This window comes from Oryctolagus cuniculus (assembly GCF_964237555.1).
Source record: "Oryctolagus cuniculus chromosome 17 unlocalized genomic scaffold, mOryCun1.1 SUPER_17_unloc_1, whole genome shotgun sequence".
NCBI lineage: Eukaryota > Metazoa > Chordata > Mammalia > Lagomorpha > Leporidae > Oryctolagus > Oryctolagus cuniculus.
The window spans coordinates 1,779,653-1,792,159 of NW_027208202.1; the positions used below are offsets into that span (position 1 = coordinate 1,779,653).

The 12,507-nt window shown below is 45.8% G+C and overlaps 1 protein-coding gene and 1 pseudogene across 2 annotated transcripts in view; one reads left to right on the forward strand and one right to left on the reverse strand.

Annotated features, from left to right (window-relative positions):
- Positions 1 to 12,507, reverse strand: part of LOC100355262 (L-lactate dehydrogenase A chain) — a 591,718-nt gene that overhangs the window by 97,464 nt on the left and 481,747 nt on the right. The window lies entirely within an intron of this gene.
- On the forward strand, positions 7,785 to 8,961 carry LOC138847841 (nuclear transcription factor Y subunit beta-like; annotated as a pseudogene).

A 12,507-nucleotide genomic window follows, 5' to 3' on the forward strand; every position in this document is an offset into this window, starting at 1 on the left:
TGTTCTTGGCGGTGGCTACCGGGGTGTCACCTGGAAGAAGCACCCCTGGGGCTGGACGTGTCGGCCTCTCACAGCCGCCTTCATTCTCCCGACCTGGCTGCCTGTCCCCTTACAGGACCTGGCTCAAGTGCCACCTCCTCCAGAAAGCCGTCCGTGATTGCACCTCCCGTACACTTGACTCCTAACACTTCCTGGGTCTCTTCCCCTTTAACTGAAGCGAACAGCCAGAGGCCCAGGGGGTCACAGTGGGCTGCTCCATGTCCCCCACCCCTCAGCAGAGCCATATGGCTGACAGCAGTGCGGGAACTGGGGTCCACAGCTGTGCCATGGAAGACACAGTGCTGGGGGCGGAAGTCAGACCCAGCTCCCTTCTGGGTCACTCCCCAGGCCCGCAGTACTGGGGTGGGAGCGCCATCCTGGTCTCTCCGTGCTGGGCCAGAGCGCCCAAGCCACCCCTGCAGCCGGAGTCCGGAGCAGAGCTGGGGTGGAACCCAGGATCTGATGGGGGGAGCGGGCGTCCTCCTGGCCTGCCCTGGGGTCCCGCACACAGCGCTCCCCTCTCGGGCTCCCCGCTGAGCTCCGCCCTGAGCCCCTGAGCGCTGGGCGCCGCGTCCTGTGGGGACCTCGGGGCGTGTTTGGTGTGGGGATGGAGACCAGGGCATCCGGGGTCAGACTCTGTTCCGGGCCCAGCTCCCTGCGCATGCGCACCTTGGGAGCAGTGGTGAAGGTGTGGGGCCCTGCACCCGCGTGGGGGACCCGGATGGAGCTCCACTCTGCTGGCTCCAGCCTGGCCCAGCGCCGGCCTTTTGGGAAGTGACTCAGCGGATGGGTGTGCTCTCTCCCTCTCTCTAGCTCTGACTGCGTTTCAAATAAATCAGAAGAAAAGCAAAAAAAAAAAAAAATACTGAACTTCTAATACACCTTAGAGGTTTACCCAAATATTTATGTTTTAATTGCTGACTTACAATATATCTGTCAAAAGTTCAGTGATTTAAAACATGAGAGAACAGAAATACCAAAAAGCATTCATGTCTCCTGCAATACTATCAAACATCTAGAAAAAATATTTACTTAAGAAACGGGAATATTCATCAAATAAAAGTTAGAACAAATTCACACCTATCAGTTTAAATTGTATAGAATAAAAATAAATTTACTGAAGAAACTATAAAAACACTTATCAATGCCCCAATGTAAAATATATGTCCTTACTGATAGAGATTTAATAGTCTAATTTTTAAATACACATTTCAACATTTAGTTATGAAAACACTGTATACTACTAAATATATGTGTTCCTCCTAACAAATGACTAAGATCAGAACCTGCGACGGGGAGGCCGCAGGGTGTCTGTCCGCAGACTGCGGGTGCAGGAGTCTCCGTGGGCTCCCTGCCAGGTAGCGGGGCGCCAGCGAACACCCGAACCCAGGAGCGCTAAGAGCCTCGGCCGAAACATCCCGCACCAGCCGTGGCACGGGCAGCAGGGGCTGAGGTGGCCCGAGGCAGAGCCTGCGGAGACGGGGCGCTGCCGGGACCCGCAGCGGGGACTCTGCACCCCGACCAGAGACCCAGGGCTTCTCCCGCCTGCTGGACGCGGGTCTGAGAGCGCGTGACCCGCGGTGCCGCCCGCACCCGCTCCCTGGGGCTGCCCGGGAGCTGAGGGCCGGGCCCCTGACCACCGGTGTCCGGGTGAGCCCGCAGAACCCTGCAGTCTTGGGGGCGGGAATCTCCACGTTTCCAGAAACGCACACGGGGACGTGGGTGCCGACGGTGATCCCGACTGGCCCGCGCCCCGTGCTGCACTGTCCCCCAAGTCCCCTCCACCCCGAGGCCTCAGCGTTTTCCAGAAGGCCACGCAGGTGGAGGCGGACACTGGAGCCACTGGGGCGCACCTGGAACAGCGGGCGCCGTGTGTGTAAGGACAGACAATTGTACGTGGCCCTCAGTGACATCTGGAATGCTCCCTGGCTTCAGGGCTTGGCGAGATCGTGAAACACCCGACAGTCAGAACCGAAATGTCATTGTAGTTGTCACTGTCGCCATGAGCTTGGTGAGGCTTTGCCCCTGTGCTTCGCCGGGTTTGCAGGGTCGAGGAGGGGAGGGGAGAATCGTCATGAATTGATGAAGACGCTGACACTGGACGAAATAGACACGGACTTGGCTTTGCCTTCCTCCTTGTCCTCACCGGCACCACACGGGAACAAGATCCTCACCACACAAGAGGTAGCTTCACTCACTGCACAGTGTCCACCTTAAAAAAGAAAAGTTTTTAAATTGCTTTAAGATTTATTTATTTACACGGGGGTGGGGTGGGGGAGAGAGAGAGAGAGAGAATCTTGCATCTGTCAGGTCACTCCCCAAATGCCCACAGCAGCCAGGGTTGGGCCAGATGGAGCCGAGAGCTCTACCCAGGACTTGCACATGGGAGGCACAGGTGGCTCATCACCGCCAGCTTCCTGGGTGCATTAGCAGGGAGCTGGAGCGGAAACAGAGGAACTGGGGCTTGAACCAGAACCCTGCTACAGGCCGCTGCCATCAGACACTACAGCCTAGCCTACGGGGCCAGGACACGCACCCCAGGATTTTTTCAGCTGCTGTCTTGACAACTTGTTACAGCCGCCCTTGTGAAGTAATAATTAACTGCTTGTCTCTTAAACGTTCTGAGAAAGCACCAGAAACTGGGATGGAGGCCTGCTTTAAGCACAGCTCACTGACAATGCCAAGGCCGTACCTGGGACCCTCCTAACAGTCCCCGAGGCATGAGAGCTATCGGGTGTGATGAGTGATCTGCGTGAAGGTGCCCCAGGTGTTCCTGCATTAGCTGCGGCTGCAGGGATCCCCTTCCATGGAGTTCTCACGTGTTTATAAGGACAGGAGGCTGAGAGAGAGGTTTTCCCTCCGCTGGGTCATTCCCCAGAGGGCTGCAATGGCAGTGCCAATCTGAAGCCAGCAGCCAGGAGCTTCCTCCAGGTCTCCCATGCGGGTGCAGGGGCCCAGGGACTTGGGCCACCTTCTGCTGCTTTCCCAGGCCACAGCGGAGAGCTGGATCAGAAGTGGAGCAGCTGGGACATGAACTGGCACCCATGTGGGATGCCAGCACTGCAGGCGGCGGCTTTACCCGCTGTGCCACAGCCCCAGCCCCTGATGTTTTTCTATAGAAATATTTTGTTCAGAAGTCTGAATGATAGCGGGGGTGGGTGCAGTCTTAAATGTGCAGTTACACTTGCCCAATGGGATGCTGATTTTGCAAGAGGGAAGCAGCCCAAGGCATGCCATCTGAGCAGGCAGAGGCCCTCCTTATTTTTCAGAATCTTTCCTGCAAGCTTTTCCCTTTTCTTGGGGGGAATCTCCCTGTGCTCTTTCCAAACTGCTATGAATGATTTAAGTGCTGAGCCTTAAGCCTACTGCCAAGCCTAGAGTACATCGGATCCAGATGCTGAGATAGGCCAGAATGGTCCAGCCTCTGTACCTCCCACACAGAACCACTAGAGGGCTATACTTGGGATGAGAAGGTGATGAAGGAACCATGGGGAACCAAGCACCTCAGGCGATGCCTCTGAAAGCAAACATTAAGCTATTTGCACTGGGTTGCAAACTCCAGGGCAGGAGGCCCCAGGGCAGGAAGCAATACTGGGAGTCCATAGCCTGCACTGCCTAATGTCCTGCGTGGGGTGCATTGATCACTGATTGTTGTAAATCCAGGGCTCCCAGCAGTCCCCTGTGGGTGCTCTGGGATTGTAGTTGTGCGGTGGGTGCAGCCTGTGTGTGCTGGGTGAGGCGTTCAGCTCAGCTTCAAGCTCCTGGCCACAGTGGTGCTACACCAGGCATAACTCAGGCCAGGTAAGAAGGGCTGATACCAGGGGCCAGCACTGTGGCATAGCAGGTAAGACCACCACCTGCCATATGGGATACAGGTTTGAGGCCTGGTTACTCCACTTCTGATCCAGCTCCCTCTATGGCCTGGGCCCCTACACCCCCATGGGAGACCTGGAAGAAGCTCCCGGCTCCTGGCTTCAGCTTGGTTCAGCCCCAGCTGTTGTGGCCATCTGGGGAGTAACCCAGCAGATGCGAGATTTCTCTCTCTCTCTGTAACTCTGCCTTTCAAATAAATCTGTTTTTAAAATCATAGGAAATAAAACCACTTTCATGGCAAAGAGAAAAAAAAAATAAACATCAGAATCTGGTTTTAGACTGCAAATTCCTACAATATAACTTCCAAATATCAGGATACATTCATTCTTGTAATATTTAAAGCTTAATAATTTAATGATTTATCCAATTTTATCTTATGATTTTAATCCACTCTGAACAACTCAGCGTGCCACTGGAGATTCCCACAGTGGTCCTGGTGAAGTCAAATAGTAATTACAGAGCTTTCAGTGTAAAGATGAGATTATTTTTAATTATTGAGTAGAGTACTTACATCTCCATACTTATATAGTTATGCTACTCATTAAATGGTTACTGAAAGCTGAAGTGTAATTTTAGTGATAGCTACCTATTTTTCTGTACACATTTTACAGTTGACAGATTAGTCAAGAACGTTTGTTCTCTTCAAGATCTTTACAGCTGTGCCAAAGTACTCAGGAGGATGGAAAATGGACTGTGTCCACTTAATAAACCTTTAACTCATTTTGCAAGGTACACTTTCAGGTTTTCTTTCTTCTTCCTCTTTTGTTTTCTCCTCCAAAAAAAGGGTCAAAAAGATTCCTAGGATGGATTACAGCATGAGTAAATGGTGACTAAAAAGCTAAATATTTATGATTTAATCCAGCTGTGTATTTGTTGTTGATTTCTTGAAAACTTAGGCAAGGTACACTTCACTTTATTTTTTTAAAATTAGCAGTATTATAATAAACCCGAAAGAACTAAAGTTTGCCTTTGTCTCTCTAAACGGAAATTTCCAACAACATATTCACACACTGCAGCCATTTCCTGTGAAATATTCCATAACCAGCACAGAATAAGCACTATGGTATATATTTTAAATATGAGCCTTCTCTATCCTTAAAATTAAGGATTATGATTATTTACATCTCACCATTTCTTCTTAAAGCTTCTGTTTATCAAATCAAATATAAAATGCTTCAAATAATTGAAACGATCTTTAAAAGAAGAATTTTTATCTTGCTAAGAAATTACAAAATTACAAAGGTCTTTTCTGGTTTATAACTGCTACAAAATGAAAATATCAGATTAAATTTAACTTTCAAGGTACACGAGATGGCAATAAGGAAAAAAAAGCAGTTTTTTTTTCAAAAACATACTAAATAATGAGTATAATTTCACTAACCATATTTAAAAAGATTTCAGAGTCTGCTATATGGGAAAAAGGCAATAAAGTTTTGGAGTAGGAAAAACTGCTTTGTTTCCTCAATTCTCTGGTTGAAATTAATTATAGCAAATGTTTATGAAAACATCCGTTCCTCCCAATTATAAATTCTTAATTTTAGTATGGATGATTCCAGACTTTTATTTTGGAAAGAAACTGTTGGAGTATTGAAAGGTTTACAAAAGAACAGACAGAACTTGTAATTCTGGAAAATTGTACATACAATGGGCTAAATCCTGTAGAGTTTTCATTTGTGTGAAACATTTGGAGGGGATTAATAATGGTAACCAGGAGAAGTCAAAAACAGACAGAAAGCTCCATATTTCATCTAAGCTGTTACATGATAAAAACATATGTCAGAGAGAGCAGGACAAATGCCATGTTGAATACTTATGACCAAGAAGTGACCTATCCCCACCCATACAGTTAAGAAAAAAATTCTATGTTGCATGTACCCTGTGAAATGTCCTATTGCCTAACCACATCCTAGCTGAAAGACAGCCAGTTCCTCTGTAAGTTCCAAGAAATGTCATTAGCTCATGCAAACATAGTTGAAAACCCCTACTTATTACACCAGAAAATTGTAACCAAACCCTGCCACCTACATTGTGATTTTGCCCCATATAAGTCTTGCTAGACAGGGAACCAGCAACACAATGTGGCTCCCAAGTCTGTACTGTGTCCCTGGCTGGTCAGTCTGCAACTCATCAATAAAGTTCTACCCAAATTCAGTCTCTGAGTGGTACTCTCCCCATTCCCCATAACACATTTGGTGACACAAGAGAATACCAACTAATAATTACAAACAAAGGCTGCTTTACCTCTGAGTCTAATTTCTAGGTAAGCAAAATAAAATAAGTAATGATTTTATCAAGGATTTAAATAAACGTAATGATAATACATTCACCAGAACATATGTGTAGTGTTGCCCAAAAATAACAATAAAGGGTGCGAGGGAGTTTACTATGATGCTTTTCATTGCTATTCTGATTTTGAACTAAGTTGCCAGGCAGCCATAACTGTAACAAGAATGCTCAGGATGTTTTCCAATCATACTTTACCTAAGGAGCTTTAAATGATCAAACAGTACCAATATCTAAAAATGTTTTAAGCTAACACATTTCATTTGTTTGAGTAATAATTTAACTGACAGTAAGTTTCTAGGATACAACTGTAATTTTAGAGGTATATCAATAAGTAATGTAAACTAGCCACTAAAATAATCTGGATATGGTTCTTTATGCATTTTAAATACATGCATAAATAATATATACTATACGTATTAGATGTCACCATATATGTAAAAACACAATACATTTTCTATCTAAAGAAACAGTTCACCAATTACTTAGGGCAAGAAAAGTTTGAAATTTACATAATGTTAACTGTTAAACAACATTACAAAGTGAATTTATAACATTCATAATTGAAGTATATTAGCTAATTTGAAAAATACATGTTAGTAAATTGCCTTGGCTTAAATAAGAATAGAAAACACAATATTTTACAAGTCATTTCTAACATGCTTTTAACAGAGTGAATGGCATTCAGACTCCTCTTCTGAAGTTTAGCTCAGGGCATCTACAGGTTTTATCAGTGCAGTTTGAAATCATGGTAAAGAAAGGTATACAATAGGTTTCTGCAGTCTGTTTTATGCACAAACATCTGTCTGCTTCTAGGTTAAGCTAAAAACAGCCAGAACAACACTATACAATAAGAGCACCTACTCAAACGTGCCTTCAGTTTACATCTGAAAACACTGGGTGTTACACATCACTTCACACTAGCTATGAATTCTGAAATCTAATAGAAAAATAAGACATAGTCTCTGAACTGTTAGAGGACCATCACCAATTATGTATGATAAGTAACAATTCGAAGAGAAAAATGACTTGGTTCAAACGAAGACGAAAACAGTCACAGGTGGGTGGTGTAAAGATCCTAAAGGATTTCCGTCCTTTAATTAAATTAACTACAGTGTTTTAGTTAAAACCGTCCCAGCACCATCCCCGCAGCCAATGCCGCCTTGGCCTGGGCACTACCCTCCCACCCGCCCGCCCGCACCTGGACCTGGGCCGGGCGGGCGCCTGCGAGGCTGCAGCGCGGCTCTTTGTGCGCCGAACGAGGAGGGCGGTACAGAGGCCAGGCCGCCTCCCGCTCACCACCCTTGAACTCCCAGTCCGAGGCAGAAGAGGGCTGCCGGCGGGGCACGGTCGGGGTCCCTCTCGGTGGCGCCCTGGGCCGGCTCCATTTTGTGCGGGGAGCAGGCCGGCTAGCGGGGGAGGCGGCCCGGGTCCCCGCCGCCGCCCCGACCCTGCCCCCTCGGCAGCCGCAGCCGCTCGGGCCCCGCGGAGCACCCCCCGCCCGCCGGCTCCTGGGTCCGCGGGGTCCTGGCCGAGTCCGGCCTCCTTGTCCGCCTGCGCACTCTGGCGCCGCGCGGCGGGCGGGAGACGAGCGTTGGGTGCCAGGTCCGGGCTGGCTGGGCCATCGGGTGTCTGCGCAGCACGAACGGGGCTGACAGGTCGGCGGGCTCGGCCGAGGGGCCTCGGGCAACCCGCGCACCTGCGTGGGGAGGCGGCGAGGTCCCCGGGAGGCAGGAATGGCGTTGGTGTCCTGCAGTCTGGTTTGCACGTAAAGAATGCAGTCATCTGGTGGCTTGTGGTCCCTGGACTTGCCCCGAAGGTGGGAAGGAAGCCGTTCGGATTGCACTAAGGTTTTGATCATCGCTGGTGGGAGGCAGGAGGATAGGCAGGGGCTTACGGAGCAGTAGTCTGGGAGAACAAAGAATTACAGAGCACTCGAAAATCGTTATCTCGCCCGAAGTACTAGAACAAGATGCTTTAAACATGGGTTGGAATTGAGCAAAGATTAGACACCTTTTTAAAAAGGTGCTCTGAGCACCACTGACACCACGGTTCTGACAGTATTTCATGGCAATGGACGGTGACAGTTCTACCACAGATGCTTCTCAAGAAGAAATATATCTTCCAATTGCAAATGTGGCTAGGATAATGAAGAATGCCACACCTCAAACAGGAAAGATTGCAACGGATGCCAAAGAATGTGTTCAAGAATGTGTAAGTGAGTTCTTAGCTTTACAGCATCTGAAGCAAGTGAAAGAGAAACAGAAGACAATCAATGGAGAAGACATTCTCTTTGCCATGTCCACCTTGGGCTTTGCCAGTTATGTGGAACCTCTGAAATTGTACCTTCAGAAATTGAGAGAGAAAGGATTTGGTGGAGCAGTCACAGCTACAGAAGGACTAAGAGAAGAGCTTACTTACAGAGGAGGCATTCACTAACCAGTTACCAGCTGGCTTAATAGCTGCGGATGGTCAGCAACACAATGTTATGGTTTATACAACATCATATCAACAGCTTGCTGGTGTTCAACAAATTCAGTTTTCATGATCTGCAGAAATGATGGATGGAAGTGTAGAGAAGCAAGAGTCTGTGATTCTGGAACGGACATCAGAAGAAAATGACGTGAAAAAATGTCTCTTTGCACATTAAATAGGTGTAATGTAGTTTCCTGATGCTTGACTAATTGAGGTGTTAATTCTGACTTTTTCATGAATGATTTTAAAGAAAAATTTGGAATTTAAAGGTATTAAAATATTTTTGTTTTGTATGAGAAAAAATGATAAAATCCCTAATTAAGTGAATGACTTTAAGAAATCTATGAGAAAAGTATATTCTTATGCTGACATAAATACATCAGTAGTGAAAAGAGGGACATCACCTCATTTTAGGAATCAGAGTAACCGTAAACCTTCATAGGCTAACTATTTATGCTAAAATTTCAGCAGTACCCATTAGATTTTAAGAGAGTGCTAAGGTCAAGATGTGAAATTTGTGAATTTTGTAATTTCCCATTGAGTGTATTAGTTTATCTGCATTCTTATGTTTTAGTGTTCATAATTAGTTGTCTAACATTTTAAATTTTTCTCTTTTAGATGAAGAAAGGTCAGATATAAAACAGAAATCTAGTGAAATATTTTAAATAAAAAACGCTTTTGGGTAGGCCATTTTAATTTTAGAAAGCATCGTGTAATTCCTTTTAAATAATAAACAGAATTAGTTTTTTAAAAAAGACAGCAGGCTGACATCAGCAAAAAGTTTCAGAGTATGAAACTCCAAGTACTTGTCCTCCCATAGAAACACTGAAAGACAAGCAATTAATCAAGCAAACTGTGTCAAAACTCTGAGAAACAGTCAAAGATTTAAAAAAGTCTAATGAATATAGAATCAAGAAAAAGAGAACTTGGAAATTCTGTGGCATTTTTTACTTGCCCTTAGCTCACTCAGTCCCTTGGCTGTAGCAGTCTTCAAGAGGGAAGCTCACACACCCAGCTTGGGAGTCTGGTACCTGGTTCCGGACAGAGCACAGCAGATCATTTTGTAAGTTGTTGTGCACATCTGCTTGAACCTGGTCAGGGGCAACCTGAAGGAGTAACCAAAAAGGCATTTCTCTTTGTTTAGGCAACTTAGAAGAAAGCATCAGGCATTACTGGAACATACTGCAAGGCAAACTAAGAGCCCAAGGATGCCTGGGGCAAAAGATTGCAAGTGAAACACAAAATAGACCAACCCAATGCCTGGGAGCAAAAGCTAGCGAGAGTTTCTCTGGGAAATTAGGACATTCAAAAGGACTCATATACGTGGGAGAATGCAGAAGGCCATGTGCCTTTCAGAGGAATATGCATGATCAGAAAGAAACAGAGAAGACAGCTTCCCCAGCAGGAAGGAGTGCAAGCCTGAGCAAATGTTTAAGGACTCTGGCAGCACAGCCTACAAAGACATGGTGCCACTTGGTTTTCCAGTACTAGGGTTTTGTTGTTGTTGTGATTGCTGTTGCTCTTAATAGCTCCTGACATTCAAGAATATCTCTGTTAAACACAAGAAACAATGACCTCAGTCACTACATATCACAATGAGTAAGTATTTTCAAAAATAGTTTGGGAAGTCACTAACAAATGGACTACTATACTCTTCAACAACTCTGCCCAACACTATAAATGATCAGATCTGTGTGAATACAGGGTCTTCAAGAACTTCATATTATGTGAAGAACTATGGATGGATTTAAACGTTTTTGCACTACAATGGAATTACCTTTTAATTCACTTTTTCCAGAAACTTTTCAAGTCCCCCTGTATATAGAAAACACCAGCAATGGGCCCTGCACCTGCATGGGAAACCAGGAGGAAGCACCTGCCTCCTGGCTTCAGATCCGTGTGGCGCACCAGCCACAGAGTGCTGGCCATGGTGGCCATTTGGGAGGTGAACCAACAGAAGGAAGAACTTTCTCTCTGTCTCTCTCTCTCTCTCTCTCACTGTCTAACTCTGCCTGTCAAAAAAAAAAAAAAAAAAAAGGGCCGGCACCGCGGCTCACTAGGCTAATCCTCCGCCTAGCGGCGCCGGCACACCAGGTTCTAGTCCCGGTCGGGGCACCGGATTCTGTCCCGGTTGCCCCTCTTCCAGGCCAGCCCTCTGCTGTGGCCAGGGAGTGCAGTGGAGGATGGCCCAGGTGCTTGGGCCCTGCACCCCATGGGAGACCAGGAAAAGCACCTGGCTCCTGGCTCCTGCCATCAGATCAGCGCGGTGCGCCGGCCACAGCACGCTGGCCGGGGCGGCCATTGGAGGGTGAACCAACGGCAAAGGAAGACCTTTCTCTCTGTCTCTCTCTCTCACTGTCCACTCTGCCTGTCAAAAAAAAAAAAAAAGAAAAAGAAAGAAAGAAAGAAAGAAAGAAAACATCAGCAAACAAAATAAGAATATGTAAATAAATCAATTGAATATGGGATATTCTCAGTACAGATAATATGTTAGACCACAAAGTAAGTGTCTATATATTTCAGACAAGATTGGAAGCGGCATTCAGGGTGGTATGGGCACAGTCAGTATCAAGGTATTTCTTTTTTTTTTTAAGATTTATTTATTTATTTAAAAGTCAGAGTTACACAGAGAGAGGAGAGGCAGAGAGAGAGAGAGTCTTCCACCCGATGGTTCATTCCTCAATTGGCTGCAATGGCCAGAGCTGTGCCGATCCAAAGGCAGGAGCCAGGGGACTCCTCCAGGTCTCCCACATGTGTGCAGGGGCCCAAGGACCTGGGGCATCCTCCACTGCCTTCCCAGGCCACAGCAGAGAGCTGAATCAGAAGCAGAGGAGCCAGGACTCGAATCGGTGCCCATATGGGATGCAGGCACTCCAGGCCACAGCACCGGCCCCCAATATCAATATATTTCAAAGACTGAAATCTTACAAACTATCATTTCTGACCCTAAGAAAATAAGAAATCAATGACAAATGAAAAGTGGAAAATTCTGAAATATAATACAAATATGTCCAGCACAGATAAACAGATGGACAATGGATGGATAGATGCACAGATGTACACAAAAACAGATACATACACATACACATACAGTGGTTTAAGATTTTAAGGAGCATAAAAATGCTTTGAATGATCCCTGGTTCAACTTTAAAGATTTTTCCGCACCCCCAAGCAAAAACATTACTGAAATGGTAAAATTAAACTGTCACATTCAGTTTAAAAAAAACCAGGAAGCAGGACCATCATGATTAAAAGCTAAGGCACAGGCAAGACGGATCTAAACACATGCTTGAGGAGAACATTTGGCCTAGCAGTTGAGACAGAGGTTGGGATATCTGCATTTCATAACAAAGTGGTGGGGTTTGGGTCCTAGGTCCATTCTCACTTACAATTTTGTGTTGGTGCACACCCTGGGACACAACAGGTGATGGCTGAAGTGGTTATATACTTGCCATCCATGTGGGAGACCTGGATGGAGTTCCTGGTCTCTGGCTTCTGTGGGCATTTTGAGAGTGAACCAGTGGAAAGGGGCTTTCTCTGTCTCTTTCTCTGACTGCCTCTCTAATAAAATTTTAAAAATACGTTTTCTTCAATTTCCCCAAAATTAAGACAATTAGTAGTTTATATGACAAAATGGAATTAGGAATAATAAAGAACATAAATGTATATAAAGTGCTTAGTGTAGTATGTAGTACAATGTAAGTCCTCAATAAAGCTATCATTTTTATGAGCATTTTACTCAATATATTTATAATATTGGTTCCAATGAAAGAATAAAAGTTAAAGACTCTTAGTCCTGCATGAACAGAATATATTTACTCCTTAAACACCTAAAAT